Source organism: Falco punctatus, assembly GCF_963210335.1.
Source record: "Falco punctatus genome assembly, chromosome: 3".
Lineage (NCBI taxonomy): Eukaryota > Metazoa > Chordata > Aves > Falconiformes > Falconidae > Falco > Falco punctatus.
The window spans coordinates 94,828,638-94,850,568 of record NC_137582.1 but is presented as its reverse complement, the minus strand read 5'-3'; the positions used below and the strand labels follow the sequence as shown (position 1 = coordinate 94,850,568).

Genomic DNA, 21,931 nt, shown 5'->3' with positions numbered 1-21,931 from the left:
ATAACATTTTTTAAAAACCAAAATGTCTCCTACTACAGCAGGATGTTGCCACTATCTTGTTTTTCAAAATAAATTTTCAGGAAAATAAACAAATTCATGAAACTGACTGATCTTAAAAAAGCTGAATTTCCTGACAGAAGCGTTCCATTGCAGTTTTGCTAACCAGTTCTGTCACAGCACTCACAGGGGTGCTGTGAATGCTAATTTATTAACATTTGTATCAGCAAATTATTTAAAAGAACCTTAGTTAGAACTGTTTCTGGAATATTAAATTACTGTCACTCTCAATATGAACAGTAGGTTATACATCTTTTTTTTTTTTTCAGGGGGTGGTGGGGGAGCAGGAATCAAGTCAGGAGGGGAAAAAAAGAAACAACACACACAACAAACTACACACCACCTGACTTCCATAACAATTTTGTCCTGGAAGTTCAAGGCAATCATTGATTTGATAAAAACAAAATCATTTTTCATTGAAAAAGTTATGAAATATTCAGAAACATTAAAAAGAAAACATATTTTGTAGGTGAAATGTATGTTACAGGCCAAAATGGGACTTAAATAATACTTAGTTTTATGTTTCTCTTGCACTGAATTACAGTGAATTTAATGTTAGAATTTTCCTTAAACATATGCTATTTATACATCACCAAGATTTTCTTACAATGGTAATTTTTCAAAATACGACTTTTTGGAATAAACCTATAAACAAAATGCTACTTTACTTTTTCTGTAAGCTTGACTTCATCACTTGTTATTGTTACATAAAGGAATTAAAAGCTTTTACAAAGCACAAAGATTCAAAATGTTTTAAATATTAAAACAAGCTTTTGTAAATTTCCTTTGTCTCCGATGATTTGCTTACTGAATCTTAACTTCCCCAACATGGCTCATATTTATAATGTTAATATTACTAGATGACATACAATCTTTCCCCACACACAGTCCAGCTGAATAAAGAGGAATTAAGGGAAAATTTCTGCCAACTTCAACAATAATAAACAGTACCTCACAGTGAGGCATTTACTTGACAAAAATAAAGGCAAAATGGTGACAGTTAGCAACAATTAGTATGGGCAAACTGAACCCTGAATTTCTAAATTTCTACATGTATGAGGAACATTATTATCAGGTGGTTTATGCCCTTCTGTACCTAGTTTCTAGGATTTTCTTGGTGCAGGAAAAATAGTCAATCAGAATGTATTAAATGCTGATATTGTCATTTCCCCAAATAAACACAGAATTTTATTACCATAACTGAAACAAGAACAACAAATCAAAAAGATAAAATCTCACACTTGAACAATCTGAAACTTTCACATGCTACTCGCAAACAATATTTCCAATTTCTTAAAATTTTATTTTTAAACAAGTAACACTTCTTCATATATGAGGATTTTTACATTTTTTGAGGCAGATCTCGAGTAGAATGCTCAAAACTTGAGTCACATGAGTAGCCAACTTCTGGAAAAGATAAACATTTTTTATTTAGATCCACCTCTATAACCTAAAAAAGCAAGAAGAAAAGGCTCTATTAATTAATATTTAATCTGAAATATGTTACTAATAATTTTGTTAAACAGCCATGACACTGATTGTCCTTTATATGTTCCATGCATCAGTTTCTCAGTTTTCAAGAAAAAACAATAAACTATACCTTAAAAAAATAAATTATAAACCAACAAACAAAAAACCTTAAAAACTAATTCCAGATCTACAGATAACATTAACAGGTTTGCCCCTGACTTTTAAATGACAGATATTCACCATTCTGCCAAGTTCATGGATGTTATAGTTTGGTATAATTCAATTTCTAATTCCTGGTGATATCAAATGTAAACTATAATTTGATTCCACTAGTTTAATTTCTGTAGACACACACGTAAATTAAATGTTTCACATATTATCATATTGCCTTTCAGTTTTCTAAACTTAAGGTAATATAAAGGGGTTTTAATTAGTAGCAACCATAGAGTAACATAACAAAAAAACCCAAAACCAACTCAGAGCTGGGAAAGATACAGAGATCAACTACCACACAGCAGGTTTTTTTCCTGTTCTCAAAGGGAATCTAATGTAACCATATAGCATCCAGTTACAAGGTTGTATCTCAAACAACGACCAGAAAAAAGAAGTTCAGATGTATATATCAAAACTTACTAAAATTAAGAGATAAACCTAAGCAAGGTGAAGATCTGTTGAGATGCCATCTATAGGCTTATAGATGATTCATTACAATTCACCCAGCTTTAACGCTATGCTTTTAGAAGGTGGCTTAATAAAAGCCAACAGCAAATAATAGGCTCACCTTGACTGTCATTCCATTTTGCTGTCAACTGGCATTCGTGCCAGATGCACCATTACATGGAAGGAAGGTGCAATGTTTAAGCTGTGACAGTGTTGCATGGTGTTCCCTCAGACGCAATACTCTGCAGTGACTGGCAGATGTATTTCTACAGACAGCTTCTCAGACAGGCCTGCATTTACAAGGGATGATGCCAAGCACTTTTCTTTTGTATTTCTGAGGGTCATTATGCTGAGAGGTAACTCTTGACATTTTGGCATATTGATGTGAAAAGCGCCGATATATCTTCCTGCAGTTTTGCGTAAGGCATATGGGAACCAGAACACACCTGTCACAAGTTGCCAACCATAATATGTAGCTTGCAAGAATACATAACCTCTGGGAATATCCAAATGATTTTAATATAGTATGGCTAAACAGACAGAGGCCATAGTCAGGCCTGGCATATAAGCGCACAACTGCCATTGACTTCAGATGGTGTAACACTTCCTTACACCATAGCTGTACATGGTCCCAAATGATTATCAATTGAAAAAAAAAATATACATTTGAGTTAATCACAGGCGTAACATTAAAGGTGTTTTTATACATACACACACACACACACACATATATAACCTTCATTTCTTTCAGGGTTATGAAAACATTTGAAGTAGAGTGAAGCAGAAATCACCTTTAAGCCACTGAATGGCTTTTTCGTTAATGTCTTCACTCAGAATATATACCTACTTCAGTGCCTAAATGATGGGTTCAATTACCCACAACAGCTCTTACTTTGCTATAATTTCTCTAGAAGTAAATAAAAATAAAAATGTCATATATAGACACATATCTAGAAATAGAAATAGTAAATTTTCTGCAAAAATAGTTGGTTAGAACATGATTCTTCAGCTACAAGTGGAATAATAGATAGAAACCGCTGAAAATACTAGAAGACATCCAAACATCTGAAGTTATAGTAGATAATATTTTTAATCCGAGTAGAAAAGACAATGAAAAAAATTTCCGCATAAAAGTGGAGAAATATTATCTATGAAATTTAAATAATTGGTTTCCTCCCAGAAATCATCATGAGACAGTAGTGACAGTACTTCCTCATGTTTTCCCACAGGTACTTTGTTACACTTGCATAGTTATTCAAGTTATGAGCATCTGTAACACAGAGACAACTCAACTAAATAACTATCATAACATACGTGATAAAAAAGGCTTATGTTCCACTCAGACCATCTCTCTGTTCACGGTAACAACTTGCCTGCAATGTACTAACCATGTTGAAAGAACTTACTTTTTAGTCATTCTAATAGCTACAATTCTGACCCAACAGCAAACGAAACACAAAAAGAAGCTAGAAGCATAAGTAGTCCCTTATCTACACTAACAGCTTAAAAATTAACAAATTTAAAACCTCTATAAATTCTTTGACAATCTAGACTATCAATATGCTAATGGAAGACAATCTGCAGCTGCATAATTCTCACACCTACCTCTGCAACACTCCTCTGTTCGCACTCCTCTCCTCTAGTCAAATCCTAGCACATTCCTAACAGCCAACTCGCATAACTTCTCGCACAAGCAACACTTTGCTGTAGTTTGTTTCCAGTCGTTTTGTTTATCATTTGCACTGAAACAGCAGTCGGGCAGTGGATTTTAATTCCTGTACAAACTCACAGTCAAAACCAAGTTCGTATTCCCGAAAAGCTTGCAAACCCCAGTCTCACAATATTTAACATACTTACACATATGTGTTATCAGACCTGATCTAGCATTCCAAATAGTGCTTCAATGAACCAAAATTCCCACTACACTGAGCAGAAGCAGCAACATGGCTCATAACACCCAAAGTCTATCATATCCAATCAGTACAGTGAAGTGATACACAATTTATGACTTAAAAAGCACAGTTACTAAGTGATGTGCATCTTGCAATGCTGTGTGCTGCAACCATTTTTATATCAAACCTGTGTAATCACTAGACAGCCCTGGGGAACGCTATTGACTAAAGAAACAACTGATAACTTTATTAAGTTATTCAAAATGAGAGGTCTCACTAGATACGCTAAGACCATGCTGGTATTTTTGTTATCACTAGAGCCTCTGTCAATGAAGTCCCTGTTCCGGATAACACAGAAAAAACAATTAAAAAAAAACACACACACACACAAAAAAAATTGTATATTTGTAACATTATACAAATATAAAAAGCCAGATCGTGCTGCAAAGCAGCTTAATTCTGTGATCTTCATACAATTGTTGACTTCAGATCACTCAAAGAAACATGGGTTTTTTTAAAAAAAAAGTCATATTAAGTAGTTTGCATTTTAAACCCGTGCCCAATCTTAAGATACTTAACATCATGAATTATGGAACAGAATATGCACTACTAAAAATTGATATCAAATTCAAAATAGATAATATTTCATTAAAGACAAAAAAGTGCAATCAACAAACAGGTGTAGACTTCCTTGGGATATCGTGCTATAGACAGAAAAGAGTGGCACTGGTTTTCTTTAGTCTTAAAATGTTGGGTTTCTGTAGATTTTGAATCTTTTTCAATTTATGTACAAAGAAAAATAACAGAAAATTCATCCTCTTCCTCCATTTTTGTCTGTTTTGTTTGTGTGTGATGATCTATGGTACTGCCTAGATGATTATACTTCACCGTCTGGTTAACCTTATCAGCAAGACACTAGAAAACAAATCCTGTGCAGTACAATTTTATCTATACTTCAGTCATTCTGATCACAAGCAGTTACCCAAAACTATGAAAAATTGTTATGGAGACTTGAAATGTGCTGCATAAGCCACTTGTGACTGAATTCAACTAAAGGCTCCTGCACTTTTCAAGGAAAAAATAATCATCCCCCAAAACTCCACTCATGATCATGGTTTTCATGAGTGAGAAAATGCTACGTTAAATACTAGACAAATAGATAATACTGGTTGGTACCAAGGTATTGGGAGAGCAGAGCACCCAGAAGCAGATTAAAGTTTTTTTGTAATCAAAAAAGCCCAAATATTCCAGTCTCCGTAACCTACTTGGGATCTAGGAAAAATAAGTAACAATGAAATTTTGCATTTGAATCTTCAGGCCAAAATAGACATGTTTACCCTACAGAAAACCAGGTCCTTTGAAAGTCTCACATAGTTATCCATATACATATTAAGAGGGAAAAACCTTGCATTTACAGAATAGAAAATAAGCAAAACTAAATATCTAATACACTATATGACAGTCATGCTGGTAACTGTAACTCAGCTCTTAATAAGGAAGCTACTTTATTAGAGGGATGAATTTCTGTGTTAATTCTACACAAATTGATCCTTCTCAGTTTTTGAGACACTACAGTCTCCTTAACAGGCCACTAAAACTTTAAAACAAATTTGAGCCATGCTAGAAAGTGAAGTGCAAGTCATCAGCCACACTGACCGGTTTTTCCAATTCCTTAGGGAAGAAGATTTGCCAGAGCAGCTTTCTTTCTTGTCGGCATTCTCAAAGAAAAGACAAAGATTTGTTTTTCCGACACAGCAGCCAGGAAATCCTCTTATCTAACTATTGCTCCGTTGCCTCCTTTATGAAGTAAGGGCAAAAATTCAAACTGGAGTTAGTAAAATAATACCTCTTAAAGAGTGATCCAAAAAACTTGCTCAACTTTTCTCTTGAAACTTTCTCTGGCAGAAACACCAGTCTTACTGTCTATTGTAAAGCTGCTTCTAGCTCTTATCATCAGAAAGAAATGAAGAAAGTAAGAGACAGCATAAAGAGGTAAATTGTGACTACCTCACAAGGACCAATATTCAGCAGGTAATATTCCAAGTAGATTGACCATCTAACTTTTTGATGTAGCAGTTCTTTAAAACATAATTAAAATTTATCACTGTTTTAGTCCTGTTTAGTCCCGTATACCATACAAGGTCATAAACAACAGATATGCTCCGTAAATGAATGCAAACTGTTCTGCTCGTACATGACACCTCAGTAGTTATGCAGAGCTGCTTCGGGTTTCTACCACGGCCACCGCTAAAGTGATAAACAAGACAAAGGAGTAAATCACAAGGAGGTAGTGAGAAATTACCACGGGTAGGCAGCACAGAGTCAACAAAAACTGCCTTGTGCTCCATGCCAGGCCACAGTACAGAGCATGGTTACAGTGTGTGGAAACCTTGGATCTCAATGCTATAGAAAATACATGGTATACTGCATCCCATTGGCTAAAGAAAGGCTGCTATAAATTATAGCAGTTCCCAGAAATTCTCTAATTTTGGCAGAAGCTTTCATAATCCCTCTCTTAACAGAGCCTTCCATACGTCACCTCTCAGGAGAGTTGCATCAGATTATCTGCCCCATTGGGTTACATACATTATAGGGATACACATCTTTTACAGCAGGACTTCAATATAGTGGGCAGCCCACACTGTTATTTTTGGAAAGAACAAAGCCAGTACCTTCCGATAAACACCTTACTTGAAAAAAAAATTGAAACACTGTCTACGAAACAAAACAGTCAGACATCCCTGTATTTATTGCTACCCAAATGACAGCACAACATAGGCTTACCCTTCATACAGAGGTTTTGGAGAACAACTATAAACCTGTTACAGTTTATACTTCACCAATCTCAAAAATGACCTCAGAGGACCACCACATCCTGCTAAAACTGAACCTGGTGTTCTGCATTCTGACGGAATTCCATCTCTCTTAACCACCCTTACAATCTCTCTCTTCCTCATACCTACAGAACACCAAAGAGCTTTGAAATACATTACTATGCAAATATCTTGGGTGCCTTTACTACACATTTATATTGCAGAGTAATCAATAAATTATTATTTCAATATTTATTGGAATCTCAGAATAAGAAAGAAGACAGATTACACAAATCCATCTTAGTTGATTAATGGGTACTCCAGTAAAAGGCATACACTGATGGAGTGGGTCAGTATGCAGACTATATTACTGAATATTTCAGCTTGGTTGTAAATATAGTATCTGTTTCTCTTAGGGACTGTCACACTGAGTGCAGTATAAAAGGCAATAAATTTCAACAGATTAATTAACTCTTTGGTTACTGGGGCTGTGTGTCACCTATCCTGGCACCTAATAAAAAATCCTTTAATGCCAAGACATAAAGAAGGGCCTCTTTGGAAATGAGTTATTAACAGCATTTCGTGAATAGATGGAGAAATTGTAGCCCAGCCATTTAAGTGTCATAAAGTGCAGCAAAGGCTGCTGGAGGCCTCTGAGGGACGCCAGGCAATACCATAACAATCAAATCTGAGATGGAAGAGGGATTGAGCTGTCCACTCAGAATTTTTATATTGTCAAAGAGCAGCGAGGAAATAATGTGATCAAGAAGTGAATTAACCTTGTGTGTGAAAGAAAGGGGATGATCTGATGGAAAAGGCAGTAAAGTAAAAATCACTCCATAATGCCTACATTGCAGGCTGGTCATGAGGGGCCCCTAATGTCTGCAGGCTGTCAGGGAACAGATCCAGCCCTCTAAGTACCGTAAACCCATTACCTGCATTAGTCTGTAATTGGAATACATTTATTCATACTTTTTAAGTTCTTAGGGTCCTGGTGCTGGCTAACCACACGGCATTAATTTCTATAAATGTTCTCTGTTTCCATCCTTGCGATAGAACATGGACAGTCTTCTGGGGCAATTAATAGTCAAAAAGGGATGGAAGACTTATATACCGCGTTACTTCTGTGCCTATGTCTGCATCGCACCATACTGTTTAATCTGGTTTCCTTGGTGTCAATTCCCTATGAAGCTATGCTGGCATTTCTAGCAAATAACAAGCTGCAAAAATTTGCACTGCTGGAACTGACACAACCGTATGGGAGGACTACACCAAGGAGGAAATAACCCACACCAAGTCTAACAAGGTTGCTTTGACCTAAATGTCTTTATTAACATGCTAGTCAAGCAAGAGGCAGTGAAAGTCATACAGTATAATACGGTCACATAGGAACATGCAGTATTTATTTTTTTCTCCTTGCACAAGTCAAAACTTCCTTGGACCACTCTCTATGGAAGTGATGGGTACAGACTAGGAGTAGATGTCGTCTGCTGGGCACAAATCTCTTACGTATACATAATTCACAATCAGATGTGACATCAGCAAGTCCTAGTATAAAAAATCATGCATGGACATGCACACTTAAAAGTGACCCATAAAGAGATAAGTTACACGCACGGTGGGCTCACACTTGATGTTTTGTATGTTTAGAACTCTTTTCTATTATTAATTAATGCTACCTTCCTCATTAAAAAATTATTCACTATTGCCTCAAAGCAGAACATAACAGTGCAATGAGAACTAAAGACAGTCTAGGCAATTGGTTGCAGCTTCACTATATAAACTGAGCACAATAAAAGCATCCTTTAGAGAAGCTCTAAGAAATCCTTATGCTGACTATTAGAAACAACTAGAATTACAAAACCTACATGCAAGTTTAACACAGATTTTTAAATGTACTATGGCTGTCCAAGATTTCTTACTTCAGTGAGGAAAATTTAGTTATCGTCCATTCCAGCATACTTTAGTCCATATAGCAATCAAAATCTGTTGAGAAATGCAAGGACACAAGGTCCCTTTGTTGTTGCCAACAGAATTTGCCAAAAAGAATATGTTTTTCCTTGCCAGCCATCACGCTGATAGGAAGGGCACAGGACTTCTGGTAAAAGTCATCTCTCCTAATAGTCATATTCAGCCACCACCCTGGGGATACCACTGGCTCTTGGCTTGCAAATATTCCCAATCCATTCCCGAGCACTTCTGACACTCAGAATCTGAACACAGTTTTAGTTTAACTTAAAAGGTTTATTAAGAACTACTGTTGTATCCGATTTTCAGAGGGTCTAGAGTAAGTACTATTGCAGCTCTCACATTCCACCCTTTCCTCTAACAGACACTAAGAAAAAAAAATTGCAACTGACATTTCAGTAAATACACTTCTGAGATAAGCTTTTGTGAAACCGCGTTTAAATTTACGCAGAGGATTTACCAGCAGTAGGAAGGGATATAAAATTAAACAATTTCATAAAGAGAAAGTATTTACTACTCCTGGTGAACGTATTCTCTTCCTCAAATTCTATTCAGCAGGTCAACAATAGCAGCAGTTGCGAGCTTGGAAGGCTTGCAACATACTTACATAACAAGGAGATTACATTAGGAATATAACCATTGAGTTACTCTTCTCTGCTCCTTCAAGATTGTCCACACTTTCTTGTATGTTCATGACAAACATACAGCAATAGCTGCCACCAGAAAAATATACAAAAGCTGCCTCTAGGAGCATCTCTCCAGGGCACGGAAATCTTTCTGTCCTTTTTGTTCAACCAGCCAAATGTCCAAAGCACCTAAGCGAACAAGCAATACTGGGGAATACATTCAAAGCTGAAATCTGGTTAAGTCACTTTCTGATGCTGAAGAACAACAAATAATATACCCAAATCTATTACCCAAGCAAACATGGAATCAAATTGCGTAGCACGGAGCAGATTGAAAAGCACTTTCACCTAAAAAAAAAAATAATAAAATAAAACCAGTATTTGCAACAGAACAGCTGAATGAAAAAGTCTTTCTCCAGGTCTGCAGAGCAGCTGTGAGTGCCAAGCAAGGCTCAAGTACAGCAAAATTAAATCTAGCAGAAGTCCAGGCAGAGACTGCCAAGCATTGTGTGCAGCAGGGATACAGAAACCATTCGTCCTCCTCCCAGACTTCCAGTTCAGTATCAAGTGAAAACACCTCATCATTTTTAGTAACCTCATGCCGATAATCCAGTTGCTTGAAATGAAAAATAGTTTTGCCAAAGAATATTAAATTCAGGCAACATTTGCTGAGCCTGATGGCATTTGAGCACATGGCCAAAGAAAGAGCAAGACCAAAGATCAGTTTTTCAGATTCTTTCAGTTTGGTGGGAAACAAACACCTTGCTCCTCAGCAAGCATTACAAAAATTGACATCCATATGAAAAGCTTATTTAGTAGTTTCATTCCTTAAAACAAGTGACTTAATCCACAGGCTTCATCTTCCATTTTGAAACTTCAATCCACAAACTACTAGGAGGGAAATTTACTTAACCCATAGTACTGTTCACATTTACATTTGTGATCAGAGAAGCTTTCCTAATCCTGATTAACTCTTTAATTTCATCCAGCTAAAATCTGGTTGGATGAAACTTTTTCCATTACTATCCTACGTGCCTAAAGAGTTCTAAAAAAATATATTTGATTTCACAGAACAGAAGCATAAATATAGGAGTAAAAAAAGTGGAAAATGCACTGAGACACCAAAATTCTGAAAACAAAGACAAATCTGCCTGTCTTCAACAACAACACCACAACAACAACAAAAAAAAAAAAACCACAAAAAAACAAAACAAAAAAAGGAATCAGTCTACGTTTTAGATTGTGAAACAAAGTCAAACTCTCCTCAAAGCTGAAGCATTCTGGGACAATGATCACTGGGCTGGGAAAGGAATTAATGAGCCCTAACAGTATAAGTACTACTGCCCACTGCGTTATAAATGCTTCACTCACTTCTTCAGTTTTCTCACCTATGAACAGGAGCTAGAATAAAAACAGCATGGTGTTGAAAGACTATTTGTGAGAGCTTACGTCATCCGCAGAAATTATCAAACACCATATTAGTTCAAAGTAGTACAGATAAATGACTGGACTAAAAAAAACACATTCCTATGCAGATGACTTTTCACTTCAGGAAACAAGCAAACAGAACGGTTTTCAGTCTTTTGTAATGGAAAATATTATAAATGGATGGTGTAAGTCACAAAACATCACTGTTCATTGCTTTAAGGTCACACCTACCACCACACTTTATCCCTTTAAACTGAAATTCAGTTCAGTTTTGTAGTCATGTAATTTAAATATCTACATGGACACTCCACCATGTAGAACACTAAACATTAAGAAACTGAAGAACCCCAAGAAAAGTTACAAAAAGAAAATTTATTTCAATCTAAAATAAAAAATAAAAAATATCTGTTGGTATTGGAAGAGTTATTGAGATATGCCCAGATACCTCAGCCAAAAGCAATGATTCTGGTTAGTGAGGCCGGAACAATTGTGCTGCTGAGTGAACTACCAAAGAGTTCCCAACAGGGAGGTTCCAAACTGAGTTCTAGCTACTTCCCATAAGGAATGGCCTTTAAGATAGCTGAAGCATAATATCTTTACAAGCAAAGGACCATGAAATTATTATTTTCATATGAGCAGGTGCTCTTCCAATACAACCAGATTGTATTGGAATTGTACAATAATTTGTAAAAAATCAGAATTGTCAGCTGCAACTGATGCTCACATAGAGTAATACTAACCATACTTACCAGTCCAGGCATTTGCCACATCCAATACCATAAGAAGAACAGTTATTAATTTTATTAAATCAACAAAATTTATTTCTTTTTTGTCTCCTGTAGTAAATATGAAAAAAAAGAGAATTGGTTAATCTTCAAAATTAAATGCATTGGGTACACAGGAACTAAAGGACACTAGTTTCTATCTAAACAGAAATTGTTCAACACTACCTTTAATCCTTTACAGTGAACCCTGCTGGTTCTTGCTCACAGAGGGATTTTCTGCCACCAGCTTTTGTACCCTAAATAATTTTCATCTTTCTTACACACCATTAATAATGTCTCTGCTCCAGGTATCACTAAACAATATAATTAATGGAGCCCAACTACACTGCAACCTAGCCATGTTACAATGTGATTTGGGTCTATAAAGAAAATGCTGAAGGCCTTGGCAGAATTGGTCAGATTACCCCAAATAATAATACCGTGCAGGTTCAGAAAAAGAAACAAACTAGACACCAAAACCACCACAAAAATATACTACCTTCAACATAACCAAGCAATTGGAATGCAACTGTAATAAACTGAGAATAACGACCATGGTATAATGCTACTTAACTTATTTGTAAGTATCAGTTTAAACTGCTTAGCAAAGGAAAACAGCTTGCAAGATGGACCATGGGGGGGGAAAAAAACACCAAAAGACTTTAGATTATTGGCCTAAGTTCAGCAGCAGAGTTAGCAATTTATGGACTTGATTATACCTTCAAAATGAACAATAACCCAGTAACTACTGCAGTAGAAAGGTACTAAATTTTTATGATGTGGGGTAATCAGGTTGGCTACCAAAGACATAGTAGACATGCTGCAAAGAAGAAACAATTCACATTAAAATAGCCAAGTAACAAATTCTGTTCTTGAAAAGGATATTTTTCTTTATGTGATGTCTTCAGCAGACTGTAGGCCATTTCTTTAAATGAATGCATATGCCACACTTAATTTTCAGGCACACTTGGTTACAGAAACAGGCACTGCACTGTACATCATGTTTAGAAATAAATAGAGCTGTCATACCTGGATCCATATTGACATTTACATCAGACTCTTAATCTGTATAGATTTGACACATAGGAAAAAGTCAGCCACACCACATATAAATGACGCTTACATATTCATAATCAAAATATTCCTGGTTGTTTACTCAGTAAAGCAAAACTAGTTTCTTTATGTATCTCTACTATGGCAGTAAATAGTCTAACATTTCAGCATACTTGGAGACAGTACGCTATTTTATTGCAATTACTATTCCCAGCAAAAAAATTAAGGGGCAAAAATTGTGGTGATTTTTCAAAAAATAATGTATTCATTTTTGTAGAAGGTTGAAAAGAATTGTATTCTTTGCTTCATGGTGTAATGGGTACTCACAGACTGTGGAATTAGCAATTTCATGCAAAATCAGTAAACTTTTACCTTCTATTTTGTGCATGAGTTGCTAATAAAAATGAAATAAAAGATGAAGTACCTATGACGACTCAATAAGCACTCAAAGAAATGTAATGCTTTTTAAATTACTTAATGCCTACAGGAGTAACTCAGTTGCTGTAAAAATGATGCAAATGAAATTATAAAAGAGAACATTCAGAATTTAATATAAATAATACCCAAATGTTTTCATGGCTCTACTATGGGTTTTGCACTTTCTTGCTATCTTCTAGAACTTAAAACAGTTTTTATCCTGTCCTCTCCTAAATGTTTATGCAATGAGTTGAGCCCAAAGTTTGGCACTGTCCCTGTCTAGTTAGGTGCTGGAGATGCATCCATAAGAATTTTTAATTAAGGCAATGAAGTCACATACAAAACAATTTTTAGGACACTGAAGATAACTTTCTAGTTATCAATTTATCTTTGCCAGCTGCATTAATTATGCCACAAAATATTTTTCTGTTCAAGCATTTTAGATAGACTCTGGATACATTGAAACTTACTGTATTTCAAGAAGCCAATATACAGTGCTTTAGAAGGAGAAAAGAAAGTTTACTGATATACTTAATCCTAATAAAAAGAAATCAACATAACACCAATAGTGCTGATAAAGCTCAACCTTCAAAGAATCAACTGTGCTCTTTGCCTGAAGGTATACATACAAATTCTGTCCTTCCAGTTATTTACCAAAATGTGTGGAAAGGTTGATTCCTGTTTGGTTGGTACTTAAAATCACAGATTCACAAGCTAAGAGCTGTAATGTTTGTCAGCACACTAAAGGATCTAGCCATACTTCTTAACCGGGTGTTTCTTGAAGCAATAAAATTCCAAGTGTAATCCACAGTCCAGGGGCTCAGATATCTGTGAGTCAAGGCCAGGTTTTAAGCAGCACACTGTGTAATGTTTATTCAGGTTTACTAAGTTGTGAAAGACTATGTAAACTAAAGCCATGCAGGAAAGGAAAAGGAGAAACAGAAACTGAAGTGAAACCACTTCCATACCTTTCCTAGAAAGCTCATCAGCCGTCTGCACTGGATGTGGTGAGATTAATGCTTCACTTCATGGCATGTTAGCCCTAGCTATCCACCACACGTTAGCAGTTGATAATTGCTGTGTACTCGAAAGTTATGTATCATATGCTTGCACTCTCTTCATGCCCAGTAGAACATACCCAAATAAAAAGTGACCCCGCTGAAATGGGCCATACATCATGGGAATTAGTATTTATTTCTCTTTTTCCCTAAGTTATTGCAAATTACAACCTTCCTTGGTCAGAGAGGTTTATTTAAGTTTACACAAACTCGAACACAACTTAAATCCTGTCTTGCATGAAGAATCTAGATGCTATAGTAGTAAGAATAAAGAAGACTGAAACATAATTAGGAGCCTTTCTTACTAATGGGAAAAAGATACTTACTATGCAAATGTGCAGAAATTAAAAAAAATACTGCTATAAAAGGACAATACTACAGAAATAAAATGCTTAGAGGTCTTTTCTGCATACCTTCTTCATACATTGAAATATCTACATAACAAACATTTTCTGCTTGTATCTGTGCTACTGTTAAGCTTGCAAAATGTGGTGGGGGGCTCTTGGGGTTTGCAGTGGGTGGGGGTTGTTGTTTTTTAAAAAATCAAAACCTGTCTCTCCACTCACAACTTTAAGGTAGCAGTCTCCAATAGTATTGCAGATTATTTATTCCCATGCACAGGGTTTCACCTAGTTGGACAACACAGGCAGCCGTTTGCTGCAAGATGGGGAAAAAGATGGTTCTTCAGGAGTCTACACCAGACAGTAGCTGCACAGTAATCATGTGGATGTCTGAAAGCATGCAGCACCCTGCTGCCTTACCCAAGTATCACCAACTGGTTTGACCAGACCATTAGCACAAGAAATCAGAGGTTCTGTTCACTGTTGTGGAAAGTGGAACAGGCAGTAAATGTGCACTGACAACGTAGCACTGAAAAGCATCAACTAACTCTGCTTGCTGTCTCTGTACATCATAGTAACATTGAAATCACACAAAACCAAAAGTCAATGCAGCATTTAGAAGATTAGGCATACCTTTCTTGAGGGAAACTACTTTTCTTGGGGGAGAAAGGGGGGCACATGGACACAAATGTCTGCTCTGCAGTTGCCCTACTCCTCTTCTGTACAGCTCCAAAACTTGAACAAATCACATTTCTAAAGGTGTTTTAGTTGTTTTCATTGTCTTCATGCCATTTTAGTGTAACAGCGTAGGTAAGGTCTTGAAAACTAGGATCTCAAAGTAAGACAAATACTTGGAAGCAAAGCCACGCTCTTGCAGGTCCAAGCACCACTGGTCCAGACATCTGGACGTTACACAATAACCATCAGCCCACATAGATTTCTCCTGTGGCCTTTTAACATATGGCAAACGATGGTGAGATTGTAGAGAAGGAAGGATATGCTCAACACATCACTTACCTCGTTAGTTCTACACTGTGGGAAACCAGAGATAAGACCCAAGTCCTCTAACAGAAAACAGTACTGATGACACCAAATGCTACAAACCAAAACAGAATGCAACTTTGTAGCACAAAAGATGTCAGGTGGTGAAGCTGGCAATTAAACAAGTCTCTGACTTTGACAGCTTTGATCACCTGCCTGTTGCAGAAATGGAACCACACGTCTCACCAACAGGACCAGAGGAAGCTGAACATGGCACATGTCAGTTCAAAAGTCTCCACCCAACAACAAGTAGGGAACATTTATTGACAATGACTCTCCGGCTACTCTAGTACTACTCCAGTACAAAACATTTTCATGCATTGAAGATATCACTTTATGCTGATTTGAGGCAAGGAGAAACAGGCAGGCTAAGCATTTTCAGCAGATACTTTTTGCTATAGTGTGTCATACGGATCCATTCTCAGATAACAGGGTAGAGATTAGGATGGCTTAATGGAACTTTTCATTAAAATGCTCTGGCACACTGATGACAAGTTCTCAATCCTTGTAAAACATGAGGAAGAGTTAACACAAGAGGGAGATGTGCATTCCCTTCTTACCTCTGCCGCTGAAGTCCATATAAACCTGGACATATCATTGTCTCGTCGCATACCAGTTCTGATGCCCATAAAGCAGTGACAAAACTGCTTCACAGGAGTGCTGTTTTATCAATTCATGTTTGAAAGATACTCATAAGACACTATAAAATATCATAAAAACACTCATGAGTACAAAACAAGTGATGTGAGAATTCATTTCAAAACCTTCCCATGCGTAACATGTTAGTTTCTTCAGATTACATTATGTTACAGAGGTTTTCCACAGTCTTTCTTGGCTTCAGAAAATTTGAGAATACATATAAAATCCTTTATTTATTGTACCAAATCTTTAGTAATAAATACGGTATATTGCTTTTAACTGCAATTGTGGCTAATTCCTAGCTGACTTTATTTTCCTGGCACATCAGCAAATTATACAGAGGTTTTTGACTCGAAATTATTAACTAATATCATTAACCAATTCAGCCGAAGAAACCACAGAAGTGTAAAAATTACTTCAACCGCCTTTTTAACAGGAATTAAGATGTAACGATGAACAAACTTCAGAAACTCAGGAATTTTTATTCAAATATATTTCAACACAATATAACGTATTTTGATGCTTAACTAAAAGTATCATTCTCCAGCCAAGTCTGTCCAAACCTACTCTCTCTCCAAAGCCACCAATCAGAAGCATAAAATGGACTTCGTATTTGCCTTTCCTTCTTTTGAGAGATATCAATCCTTCCTTTCCAGTACCCAGTTGACACCAAAAATGCCATTTGTTTTGTCTTCCAGGAACATACCTTGCTTATCAAACACCTACCTTCCAAGTTCACGTACCTCAAAATTCTATATAATGTCTCCACTTACCCATTTCATGACTGCTACAGTCCCCTTCAGTCTCAGATATATCCACACTGAGAATGTGTTAAACCTCCCTTCGGCAGCTCCTTAACTGAACATCACAGAGGCCAAGAACTTAAATGCCTTCAAAGCAAGATAGACAAAGTGATGGAGGAGATGTCTACTAGTGGCCATTAAACAATCTAGGCACAAGCTCCACACAAGTTACTAGCACAAGCCAGGGGGCTACGCTAGGAGAACTGCTTAATGTGTCCTCAGCTCCACAGACTCCATCAGAAAGAGTGACTAAACAGACCTTTGATCTGATCCAGCATTTGTTCTTAGGTTGGTTCTCAAGCCCAGATATCCCTCAACATTTCAAAGCAGACATCATGTATCTCCAGGACGTATAAAAAAACCACATGCTTACTCAGCAAACCATCCCAATCTTGCACTTCAAGAAAGAACATCTATCACCTCTTCACTTCTCAGAAGCAGGGCCTGAATTCAGACTTTTCACAGCCATGACATACCGTATTATTTACAGTCTAGAAGGCCCTAAACTATTACAAAAATCATGTGATAGGACAGTGAGAAATTTTTATATGGAAAACATTCTATCAATCAACCTGCCTCACTAGTACTTACTCTGCCATTGTCTCCAGTGTAACAAAAGACCTGCAGGCACAAGTGAGACAGCTTTACCCACATGCTCTGGAGTGTCATCAATGTAATGCTGTCAATTTCAGGTCATACACCTGCTCAGAACTGATTACAAATAAAAAGAAGTTATTCTAAAGAAGCCTGCTTGTGACTTAAACTGACTAGTAAAGTTACTTTAACCTCCTCAGCTCACAAAGTACAAAATAATTTGAATACATCCTCACTTAAGCACAATTTTTTCTGATTATCAACCAGTTACGACTGCAAAATTCTCTATGATTTTATTCCAAACAAGTGGTAGAACATATATCTGCACGTCCGGTCTCTCTGAAAAAATTACCTACTGTTTGCATTTCCAAGTACTAGCTTGTATATGCACCAGTGACAACACAGAAATAATGAAGTTGTATCCAGACAGTTAGCAACACTTGATAGATTATCTGTCTGGTCATATGTTCCACGCTTTAAGTGCAATTTAAAAATTTAAAAATCACTATTACAGTACTTTGTAATGTCAGAGGCAGAACCTTGATTTAACTTTATAATTCCAGATACAATAGCTTTCCCCTGAATATGAAGTGATGTATCACACATTTCAAACTGGGTATTCCATAATCACAGAGCTTTTTGTTACTGTTAAAACTGCAATTTAGTTTCTGAGGCAGCAAAATGCATTCGTACCAGGAATACGTTAGAAAAGGTTTTAAAAATTAGGCTAAGAAAAATCATTGCAGCTGGAATTTCAGTACAGAAAGTTACAGGAAAGGATTCAGAAAACATTTACTAGTGAAGCCTAAACAACATATACATTTTAAGGTAAAATACATGCTTTTTTAAATGTATTGATATTGCAATACTTACCTAGCCATCCCCAGTTCGGATGAGCACTTATTCCTAATTTAAAAAATATTCCCAGCAAAAAGCCAGTCAAGTCTTTCTTCTACACGTGCCTTATTTATTTGGTTCTCATTCCAGAGCATCTCAGAATAACAGCAATAAAAACCTGTACAAAGCCAGCATGAAAATCTTATGGTGAAACATACAGTATTAAATTATCAGTAACACCATTGTACTTGTCAACAGAAGAAGGGAACTATTGCTCTTCCACCCTCTTCCCCATGCTACAGAGGTAAATGGCCTCACTTTTGTCAATCAAGTTTCTAGGTTCACTTAACTCCCCTAAATAAGTTACAACAGCCAAAATGTGCTTTCATCTAACAAAAATACTGACTTTTGCGTAACACTTAGTCATCTTGAATGCAAACCCTAAAGCACAATTCATAGAAAAATAGGAGGCTTTGCATGTAATTCCCCACCATTTTTGGTAAAGACAATAAACCAGTAAACTACATCGGGTTTAGCTGTATCAAGACCCATAAACTGCATCCTCATTTGTACACATCATGTTTAAGTCAGCATAGCAGATTGTAAAATTATTTATACAAAGCTAAAAACCACAAAGCTCTGAGAGGTGGATTCAAGCTTTTGAAAGTGGTATTAATTCGCCTTTCATGCCGAAATATAACAAAAAAGTCATCTTTTTGCTTCATTAAATTCATTTTATTTATCAGCCAGATGAAAATGTTTGTGGATACTTCTGTCACTAATGGTATACCTATGTACATGTTTCATGGCGAAACATAACTGTATTGGGTAAATTTTACACACATGAGAATTTGAAGGAGTAAAAAATATTTCCTAATAAGAACATGTTATCACAAAGATATCACTTCCCATAATCCACTAGCATAAAGCAAGATGTGCCCTGTTAAAAACATTCCATATTTGTGTTCCCTTCCACAAACAAGAAAAACAGAACAAAGGTGTTACGCATAATTCCCAACCTACTATATAGGGCGTGGATACAGGTACACCACTCTACAGTTGAAAAAGTAGAAAGGCTCATATTCAAAGAACTGGAAAACAATCTAGGCTAGACAACAAAACCTAATAAGAAGTTGGCATTTCTAAGCTAGACTATAGTGAACAAAAGTTCTTGTCAATAAAACTACAGTCAACAGCATTATTGTGTATCTTCAGTTATGTATTCCAGAACAAAGACATAGGATTAAGTTTCTGCACAGAGTAAGCTTACCTGTTAGTACCTTGAGTTGGTCAAGAAGAAGTACAGACAGGCAGCATGAGAGCTTTGAGATCTTTAATACTTTCCACTGCCTCTGCTTGTGATGTACAATATCCATTTCCTGGATAAACAGAGAAGTTCACTCCCCAGAGTCTGAATTCAGTACCTTTCATAAGCCCTAACTTCATTTTTAAAAACGATAAAAGAAAATGCAATTTGCTTTCCAGCTTTACCAGTAATCCATACGTGTTCATATTGCAGACTGCAAGAACAGCGGAGAGATCAATAATAAACATCCTGCTCGTTGTTCATTCTTCTTTATTTAAAGAGAACATTCCACAGCATACACCCCTTTCTACACTTCCCCCAGTTTGAATGATGTCATATGGATAACAGAAATAGAAAAATGCATTGCATGTGGAAAAATGCATGTTCTTTACCAGTAGGCAAGAGAGCTTCCAAGATGAAATTACACTGTCTAATTTCTACATTTCTGAATAAAAACATGTGACAATAAAAAAGCAACAAGACTGCAAAATCTCAGATGTTAGGGAATATCAGCATCACATTTGGCAGTGTCTCTCCTCAGTGCTCTTCCTAGTCTAGAGCCCCACACTCCCAGGTTCCTCATTCCAGTTAAGGTTGCTTGTCAATCCCATTTAGCGGTGCAGTTTGATTCTTCCTATCTGCCTGCTTCCACCGAGTTATTCAGACACACTCCACTCCACATCTTGCTTCCTATAGATTGTAACATGCCTCCAAACTTCACAAAGTTGGGAGCTTTGCGCTCTTGATACCTATTTCCCACCTAGCACTAGCTGGAAAAAAATAATATTGTGGACAAGTTATCTCTCCACTCACACCCGTAATAGTAAAGTTCATTACAGAAGACATATCTAGAGAATTTACTTACAGGAACCTAGACAATCCCAGCTGACTACAGGCAAGATTGAATTTGTTTACTTGAGTTATTGGGGTAGTTGCTTCTCTCATGGAGACAGTGAAAAGCACCGTCCCAATATTGCTGCAAAAAAAGCACAATTCTTTGCTAAATGTGCAAATACTCAGCCCAGACAGAAGAAACCCAAACCAAGAAGCACCAGAACCTCTCAAGAGGATGGCTTCCATATTTTCAACAATCACTAACCCCTTTTTCAGGAACAGCTATTTTGCTGAAGGGTTTGCAGGAATTCAGATTTCTTTTTTTCTTTTTTAAAGTCAACCTCAAGCACATGCTTTCTTTTTGGTGTTTGTCACTTAATAAATATAATTTAAAATATTTCAAATGCTTCTGCATTTGTTGCTACTATCCATAATACATAGTGATTTACTATGCTAGCATTGGAAAAGGTAAACTTTTAAAACACTGCAAACATAAAAACCTCAAGTTCCCCAAACACTACAGGGCAATACATATATGGTTATGTACAATGTTAAGTACTTCTGCACATTGTTACCAGAAACGCAGTACTTTCATTTTATAGCCTGATATGATTAGTAACTAGATCTTACGTATTTTCAAGTTACATCTAATTCATATATTATCCCCAAAACGCCTTTAGCTACCTCTCTTGTACACTTTTTACCCGATTCTTTGGGCCATTACATTCTTTATGCGTTTTGCTGTTATTGCTCTCGTTTACTTTTCCACTTGCCATTATTAAATATTTTCCTCCTGCAGCCTCACATGGAAAGATGGCAAGAAGGCCTCCCTGTGGATTAAAACGCGTTTTTGCGACTTTTATGAAGGCAGCAACTTCAGGTGGGCGATTTGCTACTCACATTGGAACAGCAGAGCATTAGCCAGACCTTGGAACAAAACTTCTTGTCAAGGATTCCAAACTATTTCGATTTCACCGCGGTGCGAAACACAACTCGCGTTCTCCCGGGGCTTTTCCAGAGCATTCAGGCGGCCCCGGAGCGGCGCCTCAGCGGACGGCGGCCGCCCCCCGCACCTGGCCCTGAGGCGCCGCGCCCACCCCCGCGGCGGGGGGGGGAGCTGGCAGGTACGGCCCCCCGAGCGGAGGGACCTTCGCTTCCCACGCCGGGACACCCGCTCCCCGGCTGCCTTCCGGCGGGCTGAGCGGAGTCACCCGGCCGAGGGACCCGCTCGGGAGACCCCCCAGCGGCCGCAGGTGGGGAGCGGGCAGCTCGGCCACCCCACGCCCCCCACCCGCCGCGGTGGGCGGTTCCTGGGGAACCCGCAGCGGGG

At 37.2% G+C, this 21,931-nt stretch overlaps 1 long non-coding RNA gene across 21 annotated transcripts; it reads right to left on the bottom strand.

Moving 5' to 3' along the window:
* Window positions 1-1,339: 1,339 nt before the first annotated feature.
* Window positions 1,340-21,859, bottom strand: LOC308061172. 21 transcript variants are annotated; one of them, XR_013927097.1, is made up of 5 exons: window positions 19,732-21,859; window positions 18,498-18,639; window positions 17,622-17,741; window positions 17,001-17,117; window positions 1,340-16,288 (listed from the first exon to the last, which is right to left on the bottom strand). It is a non-coding gene; the product is annotated as an uncharacterized lncRNA (long non-coding RNA). The 21 variants fall into 21 exon arrangements; XR_013927107.1 differs by having other exon boundaries at window positions 1,340-17,741; window positions 19,732-19,840; window positions 20,633-20,743; window positions 21,502-21,859; XR_013927090.1 differs by having other exon boundaries at window positions 1,340-8,440; window positions 11,664-17,741.
* Between the last annotated feature and the right edge of the window lie 72 nt (window positions 21,860-21,931).